The following is a 26,998-nucleotide window of genomic DNA, read 5'->3' as shown; positions in this document are numbered from 1 at the left end:
CACAATTACTTGAACTAATTTATTTTCTCTGTAAAGCACTAAATTTCCTAAGTTTCAGCTAAATGCTTGGCAAAAGGGAAGTCAGCAGGGATATCACTGCTGCACCAGCCTGAGTTATGGCTACGAAACAGGAATCCCTTCCTCTCAACACCCTACAAATACTGTGAAAAGCGACACTTATTTTGTGGGACTTCTAACAGCAAAGCCTTCAGGAACATTGAGGAGACCTTCACAAATTCAGAAAGTTTGTTTGTACAGGAAACAGAAGTCAATCTAATACCACTCCCAAATATTTGCTCCAGGGAAAATACTGAAACTTTAAACTACCCTCAACATTAATTATAAAAATTAAAATAGTCACAAGAAACAGGATGCTGAAAACTATTTGAATACAGCCTAAGTCTTATATGCAGCTTTTACATCAATTCTTCAAAGAAGTTTGCACATGAATTCTCCTGTATTTCAGGTTCCTGCATTTTAATTTTGCCCACTAATGATATATTCAAGAAAGCAATTACATCAGAAGAATAGTGTCAGAAAAGTTACAAAAACCAGATTAGCCAAATTTTCTTTTCAAAGAATCTGGCAGCATAAGGCAGATCCTCATCTAGCGTAAAAATGTCATGAATGAAGAAATCTGCTGAACATTAGAACTTTCTTTTTTATATGAAATAGTTCATACTTTTCATGATGTATTATAATACATTATTTTTTGGAATGAGGAAAAGATTTGTATGAGGATGTTTTTATATTTATGTTAGTGTATTAAGTATCTTTGCTAAAAAGTAAACATTAAAGTGAAACAAAACCATGATTTCTTCCCCCCAAAATACTACAAATCCATGCAGATTTCGTAACCATAGTTTTCATGAACAAAAATAACCACAAATTCATTCAACATTCATATTTTATGCATTATAATGCATTCAGGATGTGGAATGAATACAGATATACAATTAATTGGTTACTATTCACACAGCTGGTCACTATTCATCCGGACCACAGATTCACACTATAAAATATCCTCAACTGGAGCACCAAATCCTGATTAGACACAACCAGATACTGATTCACCACTTAAACCATTCAGTTTAAGCCATTTCCTTTGCTTTTGTCAAAATTTACTTTTTACAAAGTAAATGCCTTTTAAAAAGTTTTGCAGCCAAAATCTAACTGAAGATATTGTATGACTTTCCTGTTAAAAGAAAAAGCCACAACAAAAAACCACCGAAGAACCTAAATTCCTCTTTAAGTTTTTACAGTCATACTAAGAAAACTTGCTAACACTCTGAAAATTCAGAAAAGTATTCCTGTATTTGCTTTATGATACTTTCCAAAGTCTGAGTCTCAATGACCAAAAGGAAACTAAGTACAATCTGTGCTTTCAAGAGCAATGTGTAATTAAGGTCTTCCTACCATTTAGTCAGGGAAGAAACAGTGTTGCTGCTGGATTTTAAATTAATTAAAATCACTTTCCTGTCAGATGGTATGAATGTCTCGAAGCAAGAGTGTCTTGATCTACTTTTTGTTGTTATATCTTATGGAAAGAATACATTCACCTAAAAAGAAGAGCATTTTCTTCCTTTTCTACCGTCTACTCCCCCCCCACTAAATACAGTTACGTGAGAACCACAATTTTTTCTGGGCTCCACCTTGGATCCCACTATAGAGTATATTTATGGGATTTTAAAATAATCTAGAATAATATCCCATGACAAAGTTTGAACTTTTATAATACTGAGAAATTCTTGTAACTGACCTACAACTCCCTTGCAAAAGACAAGAAATAAGGCAAGTTTCAAGATAAAGTAACCTGACTGTGCTTTTATATAACCCAAATATTGCACAGCATGCATGCTCCTGAACAATAATAAAACAACATTCACCTGTTTCTCCTAAATCTAGTTGAATCATTTGAACAAGAACCAGCACTTATTAAATTAATGTTTATTAGAAAAGATCTTACAGGATCATATTAAGAAAACTACTGCAAAAGTTGGTGGTAAGATTTTAATCCTCCTTTAAAGAGCGTAAATCTGTCGAAACATTATGTTTTCAAATAAGGTGTTTAATATAAAGTCATGTACTGCACATCACTCAATGCAACCTTGAATTAAACCACATGAAGTTGCTCAGAAAGTTCTGAGTTTTATATAACGTTCCACATTAATTTGTTCAAATACAATATAGCACTGATAATAACGAATACCTCCCGATCATCATGGCTCCTATTACCTTAAAGAAATGTGTAAAGTTGTATATTTAATATATGCATTCATTGAATAAATAGCAATCAGCAATGTGCAGAAAGTCTTAAATTAGTAGGCAGTCGGTCATCACTGTCACTTTAATTTGGCTTTATTAATCTGCTTTCCACCTAATTACAAATGGTGTCCAGTCACAACAACTGAGGAATGCTGCTACTCGCACTGGAAATGCAGTCCCTAATACTGGACTCCAACTGCATGCAGTTGGCATCTACACCAGTACCTGTCACTAACATGCAGTATATGTTCAGACATTAAAATCAGCGTAACTTAAAAGTAAAAAGCACTAATATTCTGTGAACTGACTTAAGAATTTTCCCTAGAAGCAAAGCATTCTGTAAGCCTGTCTCCCTTCCTAGGGAGGAAGAAAGGGAAATGGAAGAAACCCAAGGGAAACCATGAAATAGCATCCCTTCACAGGAAGTTGAAGCCAATTTTATGGGACTGATATATAGAGATATAGATATATAGAACCGATTGGTCACATCTATGGTAGAAAGATCATTTCAGATGCACCAAAATATTGTTGCAAACTTTTTTTTTTAAATATACACCACTGGCAACTCAAGTTTCTCCTGTCCATGATTTTCTTCATGCAGAAACACTTAAGGCTGACACTTTTAATCCCTTAAGAACAACTTTAACAAATTCTTATTTAACAAATTCTGATCAGCATTTACAATCATCTAAATTAGCAGTCATGTCTTATTGAAAAAAAAAAAAACCAACAAATAAAAGTCTTCTGACCAGGTTCAAGCAATACGACTTGTTACCACTGGGATGCTTCTGAAAAAGTCTGAAGGCCAACAAAATGCAGAAGAGACAATAGCATATAATGAAACTATAAGAGAGACACACATAATTGTAAGCAGTCAACAACAAAGGCAAGAAGCGATGGTCCTCAAGTAGAATCATACACTGTTTTGAGTTGGAAAGGACTTCTAAAGGTCACCTAGGTCACCTAGTTCAACCCCTCTGCCATGGGCAAGTACATCTTCCACTAGACAAGGTTGCTCAAAGCCCCGTCCAACCTGGCCTTGAACACTTCCAGGGATGGGGGATCCACCACTTCTCCGGGAAACCTGTTCCAGTGCCTCACCACCCTTATTGTAAAGAATATCTTCCTTATATCTCATCTAAATCTATCCTCCCTTAGTTTAAAGCTAAAGGCCTAAATCCCTACAGGCCCTGGTAAAAAGTCTCTCTCCTACAAGTCCCCTTTGCGTATTGAAAGGCAGCAGTAAGGTCTTCCTTTGTACTGGGATTTCCAGCAAGAGAGGCTCATTTCCTAGTTAAAATGAAAATGCACTATAAAGCAGGCAGGGGCAAGAGAGACACAGTGGACAAAGATCATTGCCAGAGGCAACATGAACCAAGAAGGATGTGAAGCAGTACCAATTTGGTCAAGCGAGGAGCAGCTACATAAGGCAGGTAACTCCTGACATGGCACCAAGAGAGAAGAAAGGATGTCTGGAGAATGGGCTAGTAACACACAGCAGTGCTGCTCTTCACCAGGACCATCTAACAGCTACTGAAAATAAAGCAATGGGAATTACTATTCCTGTGGTGATACTATATACCCTTGAGGGGAACTGATATAACTTGATTTTTGCACTTTGCACAGTAACTCTCGATCCTGGACCTTTCCTTCCATCCTTTGAAGCTGCATGTCCTTCAACTTTTGCTGCACCTAGAAAAAAGTCCTTTGGCTCCTGGATCCCTCTCTGTAGCCCATCTCTGCAATACAGCCATAAATTAAAGACAGGCGCATGGACCACCCGCGCTGTAGGAACAGCAACAACAGAACACTGCAATGAATACCTGTTGGGTTTTCTTGAAAGACTGAAAATGCTCTGCTCATACAGATGTGTGATGACCTCTATGAGCTATGTAACAAACGGATAATTTAGTTGCTCCACAAACCGCAGATTATTGTAGTATTTAAGAAAAGATGCCATCTGTAACATGATTGTAAGTCACCAGATAATGCTTTTTAGACTGATAGGGAAGCTTATTTGAACTTAAAGGAAGTAACTGACAAATTATAAAATGCCACCTATTCTAGAACCTGTAAGAAAATACATCAAAATCACTTAAAAGATTTCTTCTTAGAAAGTACTGCATTTCAAATTATCATCATTTTCTACAGCATTTAATTATCTCAGATATTTTCTCTGAAAACTACAGTTCATGTTTCCTGATGTTTCATAACCCAGTTTATAAAATGAAGACTTTAGAGTCATGCTGCAAGCCAAAAATTATCAACTATTATATGGGATTTAATTACTCTTGAAGTCAAAGGGCCTATGTTTAAAGCTATATAATACTTCAGTTTTGTTATAAATCATTTCAACAGTGATAAGTGTTTGACCAGTTCCATTATTATGTCAACATACAAGAAAATCTGAAATTAAAGAAACTGGGAAGTGGCAAGTGAAACCAATCCTGGAGAAGACAGGAATAATTTCAAGCAGAGGGAAATGCAGGAAAATAAGTAACTGGAATTTACAAATATTTTGTCTTCAGAGAAATCATTGGTCTTAAATATAGGTTTAACAAACTAGGAATAATAAGCAAAACACATGAAATGAGCATTATCACTTTCCCACCAAGAATTCTTAAAATGATTCAAATTCAAAGTCTAAAAAATCTACAGCATACTAGTCCTGAACACCTGTGTCAAGCTTATTATGGAGCAAGCACACGGATACCTAATTTTAAAACAATTATACACATCTGAAATACTAGGGTTCCTCAAAAACATCAATCGCAATGTTCTTTTCTAAAGCAATATTCTTGCTTTCCTTGAAAAAATTTCTATTTTCTCATTTTCCTAAGAGCTGTAAGAGGCAAAACAGCCAAGGACAGAAAAGATTCACTCCTCAACAAACAGGAGATGGAGAAAGAAACCAGGTTCATTTTGGCAGTCTGTTTTAATCACGAAGACAGAGCAGGCAATTTCATTTTACTTTCTTCCCTTCTCATTTTCACTCTGCAGCCAACAGGAAGCAGCAGATCTATTGATTACATGCATACTATGTTATTTCAGGGCTAAGTAAAATCAAGATATGAAATGGAAGGTAAGATCAGCAGCCACAGCTTTGAGCTTGCATCTCAAGAGCTGCCTGTAGTGTGGTCTACCACCGAACAAGCATAATACCTACTTTGGAAATGAAAGAGATCTGGCAGGTTACATGGAAACCCCTGCTGCCTGAAGCTAGTCTTCACTGGTCTGAATGCTGCCTCCAACACTTGGAGTGAGAGGAGGAAGCATTACGATACTGAATTTGGCTCGCTCTGAACTCACCGTGGGGTAGAAGCCAACTTTGTCAAAAGCTTTAACACTTAAAGAAAGATCTCCCAGGCTTGTTCATGAGTGTATAAATCTTGTCTTATATTAAATGTACATTGAGCTAACCAGAATATTCAAGAGCTGCTATAGCAATTTTCAACCACAATTTTAGTTCGTTTTTGAAATACACGTATTCTCCAGTAACAGCAAAAATGCTACTGTTATCTTTTTTGTAAGTAACAAAATAGAGACATTCCCAAAATTATGTAGATCAGTACAATGAGTTCATTATAATTATTTACTATAGCATTATCGTGTCATTTTTTAATTTCACAAAGTTGGATGCAATTAAAAATGATCTTGATATAACCTACAATAAGCAGTCTAAACACTTGAAAATGGTGAAATTGTATAATCACACATGCACACAGAAAAAGGCTAAGCCACCAAAAGCACAAGTCTTTACTTCTCAACTCTTTTTGACAGTTCCAAAATTCAGGCACAAATCCAGAAGAACTTTCTGCCCCACGTCTGGTCAGTAAAGAAATTGAGGTTAACCTTTAATTTTTAATGTCACCTGCAGCCAGTGACTGCTTTTTCTAATGCAAGTGACAGATAAACAGCAAAACACTCCCAAGATGATACACAAAGCACCACACACCATAAGTGCATTTTTATTTTTATACCAACTCAATTTCTCAAATGGATAACCAATGTTCCTACTAATTTACATTAAGAATTGAGTGAGGCATGAAAATTGTTCTGATGCACAGGCTCTATTTCTTTAATGTACTGTATAGCGTTCTGTACTTTACTGTAACGCTGGAAAAAACTAACTACACTTAAAAGGTACAGAACTATACATACAAAAACACAAGCACATATATGTCTTCAAAATTAACTTCAGAAAGGGTTTTAAATTATCCTGCGTGGAATGAAGGAAAATAACTAAAGTCACTGACGGAAATCAGTAAAAGCAAAGAATTGCTCCTATTAAAATGAGTTTCTTGACCTGCAATCTCTTGAACTGGTGTTTTTCTCTAGACCAACACCAGTACTTTATAGCTACATTGCTAGGATTTCAAGTTTCTAATTCCTTTATAGGATTCAACGGTATCACCTTAACATTTGCAAGGTAATTCCAAACTAAACAGCGGGAATATGGCAAACTGAGGTAATATAATCTAGCTATTTAAGGCAAAATTGGCAAGTCTTTAACAGCAAACACTGTATCATTACTAAACGCTGCCATGTTGTTAATGTAAGGAGAGGTTTGAATTAGATAGTGAATTGTCCCTCCAGGCCGGGACTCGGGGCATATTATAGGAGAAGGCAAAGAGAAGCTCCCGCTGACGCTGCCTGTGTTTCACCAGCTCTGTGGAAAGCAGACTTCAGTTACCTGTCACTTTTAAAACCAAATACTACAGTCAATATTTTCACTTGTCTTTTAAAATTTCATGTAATAAAGTGGGAAGAAAAGCACCTATGTTTGTAAAAGAAGACAGTTTTTTTACAGAAAGGGTATATTTAAAATAGGTTTTGGATGACTGCAGGAAAGACATCACAAACGCTAAATGCTAAATGTGTTACTATGACTTTAACGAGACAACCTTAGTTTGGTGTTTGTTTGTTTTTTAGAACCATAGAAAAATTAACTTACATAGGGGCAGGTGCTCAAACACAAAGGAGACAGTTGTCCTTAGAATGATGTTCTCCGCACATTCAATAGTCAAGTACCATTGGGATAAGGCCCAGTCACCAGCAGCAATGAGGAAGATGGAGCAGCAGTTCCAGTATCAGACTTCTGGAATTGACCTTTGGATGGAGAAAAAAAGATGGTTGATGAAAAATGCTAAAAACATTCTTCATTTTAAGTTTGACCTAAAAAGATTCAAGTGACCTAAGGCACTGGATTTCTTCTGGAAATTTCCATATAACAAAAAGTCACGTGACTGAAACTAGGTTGTTGGTTTTTTTCAAGTCAAACAAGTATTTCACATAATTATGGAACAGGAGAGAGGGAACCAACATGTAAGGCAATCCCACATGGTTTAATTTATTTATTTTTAAGAAGATAATAATGGTAGAGAGACAACTCTAATAACTTAAGCATTATGAAGACTTCTTCAGTATTTAACCTGAAATTTTTATCAACCTGCAATTCTTGGCTATTTCTCAGCATTATTTTCAATTCCTCCTCCTGTGACTCAGCTTCTCAAAAACATGTATTTTACAAATTTCATTAACTTGATATTATATGTATTTTCTAGAAAGTGCTTAATTCATTACCAAAAATGGACAAAAAAAAATTGTACAGGGTTCAATAGCACACTACAGCGGGTTATAAACATGCTAAAATGTTCAAGGCTATGGTTCTAACTCTCTTCTAACTGTTCAAAAATGCACTTGGAAATCAAGAAATTTAAACAAAAATAAAAATTACACTTCAAAACATATCTATGCAGAATTTTTCAACTACTGTGAGATAATTAAACTCTATTCACATAACGATGGGATACACTGCTATTTTAAAGTATTTTTTCCCATTAAAAATACGTTAAGCTAACAGTGTTAAATTGGAAATAGCATCTTCCCTTTTTGAAATGCTGGTACTTTACTGTTTCTACTGTCCTTCCATTAGAAAACCTAAGAACAGAAACATCTAGACCGATTTAAAAAAAAAGTCCTAGAAGACACCAATTTAGCAACTAAGTACCCAAATAGTTCCTATAATTTGACCACTGTTGTCAAAACAAATTTAACTGCATTTAGAAATCAACTATGAAAAACATATTCACTTTGAAGGAACAAATTTTGGGATTTATTTTTAAGAAATTAAATTAAATACAATTGTCTACACATGAGTATATTAAACAGTTCCAACTATACAGAGATGTTTTTTGTTTTTTTTTTTTCATTTGGATTAGCATCCTAGTTGCAATATACTAGCATATAAATATGTTTTTATTCTAGAGCATACTTTGACTTATTAAGCCTGGCATTAAATTTTGTAACAAGATGTAATATATCTAATTCAAGAGGACTTAGAGTATTCCTGTATTACTTATTAATATGTTAAGTGAATGTTTGGACAATTGATTTCAACTAGGTTTTGTGACTAAAACATGTGACAAAATACAATTTTCAGATTACATAGTCCATTTGTCATAACTACTGCTCTTTCTAATTTCTATAGGTGTTAACAAATTAAGCAAAAGAAGATGCACTGACTAAATAAAGAACAGTAGCCAACTCAGAATTTAAAAGCAACCATCAGCATCATTTATATACAGCCATTAGCAAAGTATCTTTACTGTTTTTCCTTGCTGTTCTGCTCTCCTGTTTCCTTTGATTTTTATGCTCTCCTTCCTGCATTTTTCCCTTAAACAAACCAAAGCCTGCAAATAAAGAATAGCAAATATGTATATTTGCCCAGAATTTACTACAGTGAGACCACAGTCTTGTACTGAAGTAAAAATGAATAATAACAAATGTATTGCTCAAGTATCACAAGTCAATTCACTCACAGCTGGATCCAATCAGTGACATTCGCTTAGAAAGATCAATATATTTAACATAATAATCCTGTAAATTCTGACTGAAACAACAGAAACATCCCCAGCCAATGGCTTAAATAATGATTATGTAGCAAAAGAAATAGAAAATATTACTCTATATAAGTTCAGAAAACAGAGGTGATGACAATGAATTTCATACCAGTGCAGCACAATGATTTTCACATTATTCAAAGAGTTGTGATATTAGTTTGCAACAAGTTACACTGTAGAATGATCTCTACCCCCACATTGATGTTTTCTAAGTTATGAGTCAAATAGAGTATGGAGAATAGGAAAAGAATGTTTCCCCATTTCTGATTTCATCTACTCCAAATGCTTAAGACAAATGTATTGTTAGTATGTAGAAAATTATATCATTGGAAATGAAAAAAAAATGAAGATATGAATAACTTACTGCAATAATTTCCAGAATACAGGATTATGTTAAGATTTGTATAACATGACACAAGATATAAAGATTATTTTTCTTGAAAAAGAAGAGAGAAAGTAACCTGACTACATGAACTAGAGAGTATCAGTAAGCAGGAAAAGAAATTGCCTGTATTCTAGCAAAGGTGATGACATCTTCATGTAGACTGTTCACTTTGTCTGATGGATCCATACTAGACATTTCTGGAACCTACATGGGGACTACCAAATCAATACCACGGCAAAGGCAGACCATCAGTCAGACTTCTTGAACATTATTTTCAGAAAATAGTCTTCAAAACATGAATAAAGAGCTTTCCTTACTTGTGTAGATGCCTGCATACCCACACAGGATGGAGGAAAGCAAGAGTTTGGTATCATGTAATATGCTAGTAGAATGTTCCTGACAACTAGAGTTACTCCAATGTTGGAAGAAGTTGGTATAAGGAAGAAAATGCAGGAAACAATTTAACCTGGACTTCTAAATGGAAGCATTTAGGAAAGCTACGTTTTGCAGCTAACAAAACCGGCACAGTAGTACAGTAGGAACATACTTTCCAAGGGAGTCTTTATGTTCACGGTCCACCGGTCCCAAAACAATCCTCCTGCTTGGAAGATTGAGAACATGAAAGAATCCCAGGACTTTGCCACTTGTTCTCAGTAAGTCTTGCTTCACTATCCTTTCAACATACATTAAGCTAAAGCCACCTAATGGGGCAGGGGGAAGGAAAGAGAGTGGAAACAAAGAAAAGAAACCAGCTTGATTTTGCTTTTCTCTATTCTTCCGCCCCCAATAAAATTTCCTTCAAAAAGAAATTACGTTACTGAGAATAAATGTAGCAAATCTCATAAACTATCCTGATATTTCACTATTTTAGTAAATACATTTGATTCTCTTCTCATAGAGAGTCAATGGTGTTTCAAAGTTCTATTCTGGATCTCAACCTGAATGCTTTTCACACAGTCTTTCCATTTAAGTAAACTTTAGATTACACTTTAATTTTGAATAACCACTTTTTAAACATCTGACCGTCATAATACTGTACTAAAATTAAAAACTAAAAATACTAAAACTGACTTCAGGCTGTACTGAAAGTATTTTATGAAGAACAATTTGTTTAAAGACAGATTATATAGCATGCTTAAAGTATGAAATTTGTTTACTGAAGTCTAGGAATATCCCACTTCTGCATTGCTTCTCAGGTATACATACGCACAAAAGAGCATTTTAAGATGCCAGAAGCTGAGTAAGATACACACTTGTATAGGTCTATTAAATCTGTGAATACAGGAGCTGCTGCATTTCACAGTCTATTATTTATATGACAGAATGAAGATCTGAAAACATGAAATATAGCCTTAAATTATTCACTTATTCTTTTCACAAAAGAAGAAACCGTCAATCTAACACTAAAAGACTTCAAGCATATTTCTAAAGGTTTCATGAAAATTGCCTTATTTATCAAAACTTTATTCCCTCCGTTTGTTCATTAAATACTGTAGCTTTGCATTAAGGTCAAGCAGTGTCAACCAATTACTGTTGTTGGAAAAGTCCTACTTCTTAATACTCAAAGAAGCCACGGTATATAGTGAATTATTTTAATAGGCAGACTGAACACTGTTTACCCAAAGTACATTTCAACCATAAAAATGTATTTTAAGGGTTTCTATCAACAATCAATTATAGTACTATTTATTATCACAGTAGCATTAAGCATGATTCTTTGTCTGTTTAAATGCCAGCCTTAAAAAAATATACATCTATTTAAGCATATTCAGCAATATTCTGGTTTTAGCTTATACTAAAGAAAAGTAACAAAATTAAGTGACCCACAAAGCAAACTGAAAGGTAAAAGATAAAACACTGAATTTTAAAGAGACAATATCAGTTGGTATAAACATTCTGGCTCATTTTCTCTTGGTGGGCAAGAGGGCTTGGCTCATATGACAGCCCTGAAAAAAAATCCACCCTTCTTTCACTGCTCCTAATTTTGAAGCTTTATTTTAGGGTAAAATTCTCTGTGTCGCAATACAGAAGACGACTAGGTAAACAACAGATGAATGACGGATTTTAAGTGGTTATGCACAAATCTATTGAACACCAAGAAAAGGCCACCCATGGGCCATCATACCAAATACTGAAGTCACAGTTGTTCAGGACAGAAGGATTTCCATAAGATATTTCGATGTAGCAATTCCTGATATCTAATCTGAATCTCCCCTCTTTCAGTTTAAAACCATTACCCCTTGTCCTACCACTCCACTCCCTGATAAAGAGTCCCTCCCCATCTCTCCCATAGGCTCCTTTTTTGGGGCCTACACAGGGAGATGAAGAGCTGATAATTAACCTTTTTCCATCTCTTACTGTGCCTTATGCAGTTTTGACCATCAAAATTCTTAGAAAGATGTAAGCAAACTAGGAAAAGTCACTGGGAATGTGACTTCCTGGAGTGCCAGGGCATTTCACCCACTGAAGCTTCTGAAGAAATGACTTGATCAACATTCCTGCTGCAAGAAAGACTGCAAAAGATGGTAATCTGTGATCTTCCATGCAATACACAGTAGGAGAATGAAGAAAAAGGAAGGCTGCCTCTGTGCATCTACAACATGGCCTCTCACTTATCTCCTATCTTCAGACTCCCATATTCAAATCCACCACATCAGATTCACTTGCTACCAGACATGTGGAGTAGAGATTATTACTCTGTGTAGATGCTTTTAAATTTCTTTGACATGAGCCAATACTAGATTGAGCACATTTGTGGGTAACTTTTACTGATTTTTCATTCTTTGGCTAAAATTACCTACCATTTCATGGAAGAAAAAAAGCATCAATGACCATTTTTATTTTCATGTTACACACATGCCCTTAAAAGCAGTATGAACAGTTTCGTATAAAAAACCTAATGGAAAATTGTACAGTTAAAGAAATTATGCCCTGAATAGCACAACGTGAAAACAAAGTGTTTTCAGGCAGCCTCCTCTCCCTGTGATGGCTTCTTCAGCCATTTCATTGATAGCTCTTATGTCCTGTAAGAACAATTGAAAATTGTTTGCAAAATGAAAGTGGCATCCTAATCAACAGATCTTCTGTGAATTAGAGAACAATCTTCAGCCTTATGGGACATGTCACTTCAGTATAGAGGATCAGAAGAAATGGACCTTCTGTACCATCCTTGTGAAGAGAGAGAGAATAAGATCTGCTTTTCTAGATCCATCAGCTCTACTGGATAACACTAGCCAGCAGTGGGAGATATGGAGGTGGGCTGTAAGATAAGGAAGAGGCCAGAGGCAAGAAGAGCTGTTATAATTATAGCTGGGAACACAGAATTTGTTAAAGGAAGTCTACTGTATAATTACATTTGAAAATTTAGCGAGATGCCCAGAGGCTGGCTTGCAGCTGTCAAGAACTGGTAACGCTAGAGTTCTGCTCAGGAGGCAACCACTACTGCAGCTAAACACACCTCCCTGTAGCTGAGCCAACTTTGATAAAGCAAAGGAATGACTTCTGCTAAAATTACTAAGATTACACAACACGTGAGATTATACCTATTCTCATTAAAACGTGTCCAGAGATAGGGCATTATTTTAAAGGATATTAAATGTAAATATACTAGTTTTGATACTATATTACATATATTTTTGAATTAGTGACAATGGTAGTATTTTATGAATTTCATATTTTATTTATTTTATTTAGTAACAGTTAAAATGCAGGTGGTTTTTAAAAGACATTAATTCATAATCACCTTAACCTAATCTACAGGTTAGTATTGATTTGCATACAAAGTCATATCTGGCCAAGTTTATCTGGCCCAATTGAATGAAAATGAATGAGTAAAATGCAGACACAATGCAAGATTAAAAAAAAAAAATATCTTTATATCTGTTTCTTTCTTGTATTTAGAGGTGATATCGCTACTGAGAAACAACGGTAAACTACAAACTGTTTGTTGCCTCACTATTATAATCAGTTTAAATACTACAGTTGTCTTCTCGATAGAAAGGTAGAAATATTTTTTAAGTATCATAGGCTTTGACCACTTAGAAGAACATTTTCAACTTAAGACTGAATGAATAAAAGGTTCCTTTCTGTGCATCAACTCTGACTTTTGCTCAGTGCAATGGGACTGTAACAGGATTGCTTTTTGCTACCCTCAACATCTCATTTGAGGAGAGAGGAGAAAAAAACCTAAGAAATCAGCTATTTTTTCCAAATTTCTGTCCTGTAATTTTCATTATATGAAGATGGACATTTAAAGGATTATCATTTCAATAAATCTATTGAACATACAAAGCTTCAGTTTTGTTTAGATTTTACAAATAATTAATCTTTACAATTTAATTTCTTCCTCTGCTTTCATTTTGAAAGTAAAATACAGTCACTTGAAAAATTCAAGTCTTTAAAAGGCATACAAATTAAATTTAAGTACTGTTTTTAAAATGAGAAATTAAAATTCATTTTGAAAGAAACTTCAGGAGAACAATACTGATTTTCGACAGTGATCTAAGTTTTGTTCAAATGCTTTTGTCAGGACTGTCTAACTTCTGATATTCTGAGCCTTGGTCAATTCTGGTTGCACAGAGATTGCAAATGTAAAAGAAAAATGTCAGGCTTTATATTGATTTCCTCTATTTCAACATAATAGTTTCTTCCTATGTTGACTTTTGTCATATTCATCTATATCACACTATATAATGCAACTTTAAGGACTGCAATGATCCCTTCAGCAATGTACAGAGAAGAACTCAAGTCTTTCATCTAAAATATTACTGTAGAAGAATAAAGGCATTTTCATGAAATAGTTAACCTTATGTATCAACAGTTCCACAGTAAAATATAAAAAATCAAACTACACTGAGTTGCTGACAGTTGCATGTGCTTGCTGTTGTTCTGGACAAAGAAAAGCCTTTAAACTTTTTAATACTGGTTTCAAATGAAACATAATGCCTTATATGGAATTTTTCTCTAGATTCTAATATGTAAGCACATATATCTATGAATCTAGGAGGCATTTTTACCTTTATTTTAATACACACCAGAAACCCAAACACAAAAAATTAAACAGAAGAAAGAAAAGTCAGAGTGACCTTCCTTGCTAGCACATAATGCAAAATGAACACTGCTCCCATTCTTAAAAAATCCACTCTTCCTAAGATATGAGCCTTTTAGCAAAAACCTTTGTATGGAAATAAAATTTTCCAATACAATTGACAAGTGCTAGCACCCCATCTGCCAAAAAATTAATGAAATCTGGCTGTGGGTCCATGTGACTCCTTTTTACAACGCTTCTGCAACTTGATGTTCCTACCGGTGTGTTCAGGACGGTTCCAGCACTCTGGGATATCCAACACCACACCTTGAATGGGGGGTGCCAAACACCAGTCCCACTAAAGCTCAAAGGCTGTGGATCAAAAGGCAGACTGCTGATCCTACCATTGCACCTCTGCCAATACTTGTTTTGACTCTGTGCATATCTCTACACATATATGAGACTGTCCTGTCTTTTGGATTATAACTATCTCTAGAAAGAATATTTGCCATTCTTATGTTTTAGCTAAGGAATTACGACTTTGACTACTCTTATCAATACAGATATCCATAATATATAATAATTCATGTTTTTACTCTCTCTTATTGGCACTTATCTATGTATCTATTCACTGAAACCAGCAATTTTCAAAAAAGGTGCACAACACAACTAGACATTTTAACTCAACATTTACTAGAGTTTTAAGACATTTGACCATTTTTATGAGATTCAAGTTATCCATCCACATGAAGGCGTACTTTAACATAATGGTACTTACAATGGGAAGGAAAGAGCCTACTGTTTCTAAAATTGCTTTCAAATATTTTAAATAGTTTACCTCCATTCTTTTCTTCATATAATAGGGGAATGTCAAAGAACACATAACAATTCCTAAATTAAGGAAAGAAAAACAAGAATGCACATTATATGTAAAGTAGTAATAGGCAGAGACAACTTCACTAGGCTGTGACATATGACATCTGGTAGACTATTATCATAATAAATGGGAAAAGTAGGTGAAATTCTGTCAACAGCAAGGTATGAAGAAATGCATCTTCATCAGAATGACAAACATATCTGCCTTTAACAAACACAGGTCAAACTGAAATTCCAGTATCTATGAATTAAATATTTTTGCTTTATTTTATCCTCCCCCTCCATTTTTTTAACAATGTCACTGAAGCATCACGTGTCTTTTATTAGAGTTATGCATTTATGAAGTTAATTTCTTTTTAGTGAGGATAAATTAAACTTGCTAATAATCAATGACTGAAAACTCACTAGAAGCAGCCTATTGCTTTTTCACACTTTTAGAAATCACTTTAACTATGCAAAATGGTAACATCGATTGTTAAACAGCAGCCTAAAAACACTGTGCATTGATCTGCACTGCATCTGTTCCTATTGGTATAGCCATGGAGGCATCACACAGGTGTTGAAATAGCTTCAGCTCCAGAGTTGAGCAGCTGAATGGTAAAACCACTGATTTCCTGGGGATCACACCATGTATTTGATAGTATGTGCAAGCTACAAAATATTTTTCTCATGTAAAAGCAAGAAGAGGGAAACAATGACTTTCTGAAGGTAGGTCATGTTCCCACAACTCATGTTTCTTATATTCGTTTTGCTCTGTCCTTTATTTTTCAGTTTTATGTCATCAGATGAGAATAAATCAAGAGAACCATCATAAAATTCTTATTCTGTGGAGACTGAAAATTTTCATTGAGTGCTTCAAAAAACATTAGAATATTGTCTTTTTATTTCTGAGTAAAGGCAAGACCTAATTTATATTTAGTCCTTTCAAAACTAGATATATACCTGCAAAGTAACATTTACCAGATAATAATAATTTTCTGCATGTGAAAAAGTAACAGTACATTGACAGACACTGAGCAAACATCAAGTTACAATGCATGATGGGTTTTTTCAAAAGTCACAGGTGGAAGAACTCAGGAAAGCAAACAGAAGAGCATTTGGGGGTTTTTTTTGTTTTGGTTTTTTTTGTTTGTTTGTTTTGGTTTGTTTTTTTTTTTTTACTTGCTTTGATATGAAAAGTTACTTGGAAAAGCAAATTCCCTAGAGGTACTAAATAAAATTTTGGAAGAAAGATTTAATTTTAAAGGTGGGATATTCAATGTTACTGTATTCCTAGATATCTGTTTGCTTGATGCCTTGTTAGTTTTGGGGTTTTTCCAATATCGCACTGGAAGTGAAGACAGTGTGCATGATAGCATTTACTTTTAAACCAGTTTCAAGAAGATAATGAGTGATTTGGTCATATATTTTCAGAACTTCAGTAGAAGCTGATGGCATTAAGATACCAGAGAGATTGATTTGGCAATTGTGACTATCTCATGTGTGCTCTCACTTCATAACTATCGTCTCTTGTCAACATATAAATGAGGCTGCTTGAAGTGTAAGGAAGGAAACCACAGAAATGTTGCCATTTCAATACACTCTAATATGCATGACACAGTTTAATGCTGATCTAAGCTGACCTAACAGGAGACTGGCCCGGAGATCCCATTTTGTCCTGTCACTGCCTCCCTCCAGATAACTCTCTGCTGTGGATCAGCTTCTGTGCAACCTCTCCCCCTTCTCCCATTCACTGACAAAAGAACTTGGAAACAAACCTGTTCTAAACTTCTTCAGGCATAAGAAGAAGGATCATGAAGAAAGATAGGTAAGGCAGCTAATATGTCCAAAGAAAGATATGCAAGGAAAACGGACATTTCCTTTTCCATGGGTGGAATGGCTAACCCAATTTGCATGGTTGCAATTCTGTTCTCACATCAATTTTATTGTTTTTAAGTCAACTATCAGAAAAGATAAATAGCTTCTGAGCTGTCACTTTTAACACAAATCTAAATGAACGCATAAAGACCTGCAAAATGATTTTATAAAGGAGGATGGGGACATCTAATGCTGCATGAAGTCAGGATGTGTGAGTGAGGCCCAGATTCCACTCTCAATGGTAAGTGCTGACACCCACTCTTCAAAAGTTGAGCAAGGGACATCCTGCTGACAGCGCTGAGATTGGCACTTGTACTTGTACTTCCGAAGTTCTACTTCCTTTTCTGTGGTGTAGCACAGTTGCAATAGGAAAAGGGGATTATAAATGGACTTAACACAGTGCTGTATTTACTGGACTTAACTTGGATAAGTGCTTACTGCTTTCCCACTCAGCAACAAAAGAGGAAAAAAGAGACAAACAAAATACAATAACCCTGGTAGACAGTATGTGGTGAGATAAATACTCTGTTCTTATTTATTTATACTCTGTCTTAACTTATGTTAAGACACGATTCGTGAAATGCTCTCTAACTTGAGTATATTGAGTAAGTTGAAAGTATTTCACAAATCATGTCATAACAGAAAACCTGCATCAATTTCCTACCCTAAGCTGACCATCTTAAATGAAAGAACTCGTATTCAAAACAGAAGTTACACTGAGCTCGAGAGGAAGATAATAAAAATTGTAATTAAATACAGCTGACTTCAGAGAATTGAAAAATAAGAAGCACAACCATTAACTGTTACAGATACAAGAAAAACTAAAATAAGGTACAGAAGTTAAATGAATGGGATATGGTGTATTTCAATATATTTCATGTGTTCTTTTTCATTTTACAATTGAAATACAGAAACAGGTATCTTAAACTTCATCCATATAAATTATCTAGAATTATAAAAACATTACTATTTTATAAATAAAAATATAATCCAACCACTAATACTAGCAGGCATCCATTTAAGCTCATCAACTTTCAGAGAAAAAAAGCCACAAATGACCATATTTGTTAATTCCTTAACATAAACCTACATTTGATAAGGTAAACTTGAAGAACCTGGAAATTCAATCACAGTAATCTAAATGTCCAGCTAATAGCCAAAAAAGTAATAGATCTAGTGCAGATTTTACTCTGTGGCATAAAGTTGTTGACAATACATTCCTCAATAAAGAAAAATTGAATTATAGCCTTAGGGTAGTTTAATTTGGTACAAATTTTGAATAATGTTATATACATTTCCAAAGCAGATGCTAAGAGACTCTACAAGGACACTCAGCTCAATCAGAAGCCAGATTAAAGTTCCATCTGGAATGAAACAGTTCCACAGCTCTATTACAATTAGCAGAGTCACCAATGTCAGACTCAAAAGTTGGGCAATATGAATCTTTCTCTTCAAATATAGCTATTAGCCCAGAAACCAAGCAAGCAGTTCACACTTCTTTAAAACAGAGCTTTTTAAGCAGTCACAAACTTGTGCTTTTGTAGCTAGGATGAAAATTCTTGTTTGTATTATTATGGTAACGTCAATCATTAAGAGTATCCAGACACAATGATTTTATACCACCTCTCCCACTGTATGCATGTAGCATTAAAAATCACACATGTTCAAGTAGCTGCAATACTCAAAATATCAGCAGGCACAGAAGCTATTTCCCTGCAATAAAATTCAAGATGGTTTTTGAACTGCCCTGATCTTTGCTTTCCCAATTCTCAGACTTCTTGTTACGAAACAAAGCATTTTCCCAATATGTCATGCTGACGAACTGCACCTTTATCTCATCTCTATATAAAATAAGAACAGAATTATCTTTGAAACCTAATGGCTGAAGTAAAAAACTAATTCTTCAGACAAATATTCAATGTAACAGCATTTCCCTAGATTTAAGCAAAAACCAAGTTTCAACTGAAGTTTACTAAAAGAAAGCATCCTTTCAAAGAACAATGAAGCAAACAGCACTGCTGATACATAGACAGTAGCACTTTCAATTCAGAAAAACAAAATATGCCACGTGCCTTAAATTTACTATTTTACCATTTAAATAAATAATGCATCATAAAATAAAATAACCAAGCCTGAATGCAGAAGTTAGAAATCAAATGCCTACATTTTACATTTCTCTTTCCCCCAAAATAAATCCACAATGGATAAGTAGCAACACAGACTTTTAAAAAATTACATCTCATTACACACATTTTCATCAAGAAAAGACTCGGTAAAGAGCATATTTATGTTTTTCCAGTTGCTGGTTACATCAATCAGACTGATTTCTATTATGAAATAGTAGGATGTTAGATCTGAAAATATCTACAATGTTAATATGTAGATAGGAGAAAAGTGAAGAAAGAGAACTGTAGCTGCTGTCTGGTTAGTAGCCTATACTCTCCTGCAATGAAATAAAGTTCATCTTCCAAAAAAGAACAGTAATATCCACAATTTTATATTTAGTACCTTTAATTAGTGTTCAAATACTATCCAATAATCTCCATATCTGATATTTAATCTTCTAAATACTTAGGGAGAAAAAATTAACAATCTGGAGCAACAATGCAACTTTGTCCTTAGTCTGACTGTTATTTCTGAGAACAGCCTATTGCCCACACCATGCAGCAGGATGGAGGCATTTTGAAGAAACAAACAGGAAAGCCTGGTGGAAATCTAAATAGAGAAGCAAGATGTCAAAATTAAAATCACTGCAACCCAATCAGTGCCTTTGACAGAATGTGTTTTTTTTAATGCAGTGGCCAACAGACCTGCCCAAGGCTGCTGGTTACACCAGAAAGAGCCAAAGGCTTCCACAAACTCCAGTACTGATGAAACCATCGTGAAACGATCAGTTCCACATGTAAACATAGGGGCCCATCAAAACAGCTTCTCTAGTAGTTAACAAGTTTTCTGAAAGATTAATAAAGCACGTGCCTCAAAAGACTTCTCCAAGAATTAGATTTTTCACTGTTGAGTACATAAAAACATTATCAAGATCAGGCACACATACAAGGCTTTTGCAACACTAAGAAAATATTTAGCTCATTTCTATAAGTAGTAGTCACCCCCACTTTCAATCTTCAGTACATTTTTTCATTAAGGTCTGGACTGTGATGTAAAGATTTCCAAATTTAATCCCTGATCGGTGACTCTTGTGGCAGAGCCATGAACTGTCATAGCTCTGGACAGAAATAGTGCAGTAAATGGAAGAATCTTTCCTTCTTCATCCAAATTCAGTGATCTAACAGTGAGCAAACATAACCAGTGGTATCTTACTCCTCAGTATCACATTACCTGTCCCTAAGCAAGTAATGAAATGACTTTACAAAGGCCAACTAAAGGCTTGTTTAGCTTCAGAGCAAGCAAGGGGCTGAAAGCACTTAGCAGCATCTCTGAATGATCTCTTTGTCAATGAAGAGGAAAAATATTAGTTTTCACTATTCTGTATATCAACAGCTTTTGACCAATGATGAACTCTCACCTACTTTAAAAGGTGACAAGTCCTGGTTACTGAATTAGAGTGATTTGAGTTATTTTGGTAGAAAACTCCAGATGATTCCCAGTAATCCCTTGTCTGTGAAATTTCTGAAGTATCATTTCTTTTTCTGCTCCTTCTCAAGATCTACATGCAGCTTTTCTGAGACTTGGTAGACACAGGCAGAGGATTAACAGTGTACCAACTGCCACCCAAGCATCCCAACTGCCTCCTGTGATCATGCCACCACCTTAAAGCTCTTGAAGAAAACCCCCTCATGGACAAAGAGCTGGCTGATGCTGAACTCACTGAAGAGACTGTATACGGGATGGTCAAAAGAAAACAACTGAACACGTAATTTAGTAGAAGTTTTTTTTCAATCAACGATTGGCCAATCTACTCTGTAGCTTAGCAACACTCTTACATTCTTCATTGATGCTAACCTGGTATTTGGCAGCATCTGCAGAAAAAACACTTATCACCTCTTCTGTTAGCTGGAAAACTCTACTCCATTCTAGCAATGACTAGAAGTTATTCAATTATTCATATCCTCATCACTCAGCTGCAACGTATTTCAAGATCAAGGCATAAAATTCTGGTTTTGAGCTCTCTCTTCTGTGCACTTTCTTGATTTCAGTTTAAATGACTACCCAAAGTTCCACGGGGAAGAAAATTCCCTATGATTAAAAAGACAAAACTCTTTCACATAAAGGACAGACTTTCTTGGAGGTTGGTCCAAGAGCACAAACCGCACTTTTTCAGCTGGTAACAACTCCAAGTCCAAAGTGCATTTCTTGCTCTTGTTAACCTACACATCAAAATGTTTTTAGAACACAATATAAAACAGGACTCTCTTTTGCTAATACTTCTTCCATTGGAAGACACTGATAGAACACAGGACTTCCTGCACCACTGGAGCATTGCCCAACAACACTGCGGGGAAGACAGTGTCGGACCTCAGCAGAGAAGCAAGATCCCAGTCCACCTCAGTGTTACTTTTGTCTGCCAACCTTGCCTACTATTACTAGAGAAAGTTTACCCCTCTTTTTATACCATTCCCTTCACATTGTCATTCCAAACGAAGCAAACTCTAAAAAGCTCACAATCATCTCCACACATGAATCACTTTTCACTGGCAAATACCTTTGCTGGGCTTTATGGATACCTGCTTTAAATGACAAAGATGAGACAGATTTTAAATCTGATCTAATGTAGAAGACAAAAGATTTTTTTTATTTTTTTTTTTTTCTCTAATCAGTTCTACCTTCTTTGGTGTTCCATAGCTTGTTAGCCAAAATTGTTTTGAACAGTTGCCTGCACTGTATACAGAGTATTTCCCCTACCTCTTACAGCAAATATATAATAAAGAACTCCACTAAATTCGATATGTGTGACCTTCCATGCTTGAATCAAGGTTAGTGATCCTTAGGATTTTTTTTGCAGATATACTCCTACCACAACTCTTAAAATAGTTTCCAATAATTACCCCATAAGTGATGTAAGGCTTACTAACTCTATAATTTATCACTATTTTCAACAGCAAAGAAAAAAAGATTCAATATTTGGGAATAGCTCCTAAAATTAACTTAATTGGAAAAGAAAGTGCACTACTTAGATATTTATAGAAATGATAAACTGTCTTTAAATCAATATTTTAATCACTGTATGCAGTCTAGTTCAACGAATTAACGCATGTCTTCACCAGCAATCTGGAATTCATACTCTTCTTTTTTAAGGAAATCAGGGATAATGTTCTTCCTTTGAAGTTTGCTTTCAGCACCCAAGTTACTTTGACCACATTATTCCATTCTGCAATATGCAAAGACAGATCAGTAATTATTTGTCGGAGGAAAGCTCTTCTATGTTACCTTTTTTCTGGAAATGCATGTAAGATTTTTAAAAAGCAACCCTACTTAGATGTTAAACAGAAGTCAAAGGATTAGGTTTCTTTCTGTTTCAGAGAATGAGGAAGTTTTTTAAAGGTTAAAAAAAAAATCACAGCGTTGTAACAGTGAATAACAACAGTTTCACCTACAGGGTGGAATTTATTCACGGAGTATTTTGTGAAGAAAAAAATTACACATTGTTATCATGGTGCACTTAATTCAGTATGAACTGGACATAAATAATGAATTTTGAAAGTGCTAAAAATAAATTAATTGGTCTTCCACTTTCATGCAAAACTATAAAAATTATTAATTTTGTAAATGTTAAGGTCTGCAATTTCTTTAAAAAATTCATAGAATGTTTAGCAACAAATAAATATAAAACTACTGCACTAAAAGTATATTTATTTGAAAATCAACATTTACTATGGACACCACATTTCTTTGGGAACATAAGAAAGTAAAAACCCGACAATTAATATCCATGTAAGTCTAGATGTTCAAATAATGGATAAATGGCTGGTTCAAGCCGCAAAAAAAAATTCCACTGATTTCTGTTATGATGAGATATACCATGCTTACAAAAACATACTGTCATAGTAATACAATTATAATAATACAGATTAGCTCCTACAGCCTGTCCTTTATACAGTGTCATCAGTGGTTGCAAATAATGTACACTGATGCAATAAAAAAGCTTCCAGGAAACTGAGAAAAAAAAATCCTTTCCCCCCAAAACAACTTAACAAGAACCCCTTAACAGAGCTTAGTATGTTTTTCTGGCACCTAGTATCTATTTTTTTTGAACTTGAACAGGTGTATTCATGGAGCTTCCTTTAAATTCAGAGAACTAGAGCTGAAATTCTGCAGATCTCTCCTTATTGAAGTCATCTGGGAAACAAGGTGACTGTGCTTGATATTTCCATCTGATTCTCTCCTGACCTACAGGAGTACAATGAAAAAAAAAGTTTCTATCTGAACGTGATTTAGAGCAAGATGACAAAGCCCTTTTAATTCCAATTTTAGTCAGCACAGTCACTTCTCTGATTCGTCTTGAACTAGTTATTTGGGTCAAAATACCATCAATTTCTGAGACAAAGATTTCACTTGAAATTCCAAGCTGGGACCCACTAATGGGAAAAGGGAAATAAATATAAACAACCTTGAATTTTTTTACCTTCCAAGGATTGGCGTTCTAAGTTGTATTGACCCAGAATATTTAGAATTCAATGTTATTTGGATGGATTAGGTTAGGAAGATAATGGAAAAGATAATGAAAACTACTGTATACCTGTTAAGTTACAGCATTCAACATTTGCTACCAAGCCTTTCAGCACTGTGTGCAAAACGCAGCTTTTCACCAGTAACAGAGACATAAAAGAGAACCTCAACAGCTCTAAGCTGACTACTTGATGCATTCAATTTTCTAAAATAAATACAATTTTCCATTTTTGCAGTCCTTTCCCCAAGATGAGCAGAAATAGAATATGTGAGTGCCTCCACAACCAGGAGCTCCCTCCTCCCCATCCTTCGGACAACTTGCAAAGTGAACTTTGAGCTCAACTTTCTAAAACTCTTTTCTTTTTCAAGACAACCAGTTTAGAAGCTTGCAAGTAAAGTATATAGAATGGCATTACATTTTGCCACTTTTTCAGTTTGGAAAGGCAAATATTTTCAGGGTAGGCCTGGTTCTTTTGTCTCAGAGAAAAGGGTGATCAGACTGCAGCTCAATGGGACAATGCCTAACAGTGCTGTTCTCAGTGAGGTGGCAGAACGAAACAGCTGCCGTCCACTAACCCATCCCAGTTCTTTTTTCCTTCACCATTCACCTTAATTTCAGTCTTTCTCTACCAACAACCTTAATCCTTCCAACATTTCGCTCCCTCTCCTTTTTGAAAATCACTCCATTGCTCTTTCTAAATCTTCTCTCCCATCCTCCAACTATTTTTCTCTGCCTTACTCTACTTATTCAAGTGCTAAAGATCAACTGAGCCTCTGTACATGTAATTGTAATTTTAAACGAAGACTTTCTGAATAAAAGCAGTAGAAAAGTTTAAAAAGTGACAAAGTAACTGATAGTCAAGTCGGTCTCCTCTGTAACTTCAGCATTAGCTCCAATGCAATCCTCAAAAACAGAGGATGAATACTTGTTTTCATACCTTAGAAACAGCTGCTATTCAGAAAGATGAAAGCAAGCCAGCCTTTCAAGGGTAGGTTTAGAATCACAGACACGTCACCCCTCATCCTGTCCCTCAGTGGTTCAATCGACCATACCTGAATGTACATGATATCAATAAAATTCTACATATATCATCGATTTTATCTATTTCATGCATGCAGTGAAAAAGGAGCTTAAAAAATGGGGGAAGGAGTGCCTGAGAAAAGTAATTCTCTTTCCAACCTGAGGAAACTTTAGACAAATTTGCCTTTGATAATCGACTGAACAAGCTGCACTGCAAGCATCAAGGGATGGTGCAGGGATATCTAGCAGGTGCTGCAGTTTATCACAAAACCGTCTAAAATAATTGGAAGTGACAACCAGCACTACCACAAATGATTTATTAGTCTTTCACTCAGCTTTTCAGCTTCCTCAGGGCCAGAATAAATAATTTACCAACTCTGTATCTTCCAATCATTAATTCTTCCCTGTGCATCCAAACTACATTTAACTCTGCTGGGTTCAGTGGAATTAAAAACACAATATGAAGACTTTTTTCCCCCCCAAGTACGGTATTATCTGACTTTATCTAAAAGTAAAATTGTCAATCAAAATTTATATCGGTGATAGAAGGATTAGAGCTAGCAACTAATGCTGAGTTACAAAATATCTGCAGAATAAAATGAAAGTTAAACTGAAGAGATATCAACAATGAAATGCTCCCAGGGGGTCAGGCATCTTCTCAAGATATAAACTACTGATAGTGTCTGAAGATATTGATTAGCATTGTTTTTCTGATCCATAAACTGGCATTAGTTACAGACAAACATCTTACACGTCCCACATGGTAAACACAGGATGAAAACACTGGACAGGAAACATTCGGAAAATACATGAAAAAGGAGATGAGGGCAAAATGGAAGGATTAAGTATGAAGAGAATGATTCTGTAAAAAGGCAATAGTTTTTAAGGAAATACATTAAAGGTACAAGATTTACTAATGCCCTTGTTTTCATACCACAAAAAAGAATATAAAAAAAAATATTATACAAGGCAGAATTAGAAACCAGGAGTGTAAAAATGGCATAAAACCAAAGTACACTTTCAAATTTAAAACAGAATATATAAGGTACCATATTCCTATTAATTATGTAGAGAAAACACAGAGAAAACAAAATCACACCCTAAATCCATTTTTGATGTAAGCTAGTCTTGTCTCATTAAATCAGCATCTATGATTAAAACCAAGATCATTTTTGGTACATAATGTATTGCATTGTTAGAGCAGCATCTGTTTGTTGCACAGCAACACATTTTTCAGCTTTAAGAAACTGTACTTATATAGAAGAAACAATCCAGACTTTGAAGATATAAAAATATTTTTACTTACAAAAGCATTTTGTACTAAAGGGGTTAATAACATTAATGTGCTAATATTTTGCATTCCAAGAAGAGGCTTCAAGCTGTTGGAAACATACAGAAGAAGAATTTCATGGTACTAACAGCTTTCTTTCAGTCCTATGGGACTGAGACAACTCAAACTTTAAGTGCTTAGAAGAAAAGCTCTGTAAAGCTATGAAGGCTAATCAATAGGGCTTTCACCAAATGATAATACAGTCTGAAATGAAATAAATTGGCCATAACAAAAATGCCTTACCCTTTTTCTCATCATTAATCTCAATATAGAGAAAAGTACAGTATGAAATACAAGTCCAAAACAGCTGACATACAAATATGTTTTCACACCACTTTGAACAATATAAAAAAACTTGACAAATGTAGGAAATTTAAGATTATTTGTTTGAAAACAATTAATTATCCTACGTATTTCTCAAACATCAATTATTCTTTTTAGTAAGCCTGTAAAATCTGCATTCCAATTTACTGTACAGTAGGGTATTTCCTTAACTCATCTAAAACACGGATCATCTGCTGCAACCAACCAAGCATAAGCTGAACTCAATCTCCCAAAATTTTCAAGAGAACAACACTGTTATAAGGGCTGAGTATTTTTATTATTATGACAAGGGGTATGCTAAATCAATCCTGAATCTAAAAAAAAAATGGAATACTGTAAATGAAAAAAAAAATTAAAAAACCAAAACAATCTTGGAGAAACTAAATCA

General features: G+C 34.9%; 1 protein-coding gene across 4 annotated transcripts in view; it reads right to left on the bottom strand.

The window, feature by feature from the left end:
* TBC1D5 (TBC1 domain family member 5) overlaps positions 1-26,998 on the bottom strand; it is a 278,265-nt gene that overhangs the window by 236,474 nt on the left and 14,793 nt on the right. For all 4 annotated transcript variants that reach the window (XM_014937837.1, XM_014937839.1, XM_014937838.1 and 1 more), the window contains exon 2: positions 7,220-7,374. The gene's annotated coding sequence lies outside the window, so the exon portion shown is untranslated. The remainder of the gene's footprint in view (positions 1-7,219; positions 7,375-26,998) is intronic.

The sequence above is a fragment of the Calidris pugnax genome, unplaced genomic scaffold, assembly GCF_001431845.1.
Source record: "Calidris pugnax isolate Ruff unplaced genomic scaffold, ASM143184v1 scaffold11, whole genome shotgun sequence".
Classification (NCBI taxonomy): domain Eukaryota; kingdom Metazoa; phylum Chordata; class Aves; order Charadriiformes; family Scolopacidae; genus Calidris; species Calidris pugnax.
The sequence above is the reverse complement of the archived record's forward strand: the minus strand, read 5'-3'. Positions and strand labels throughout refer to the sequence as shown.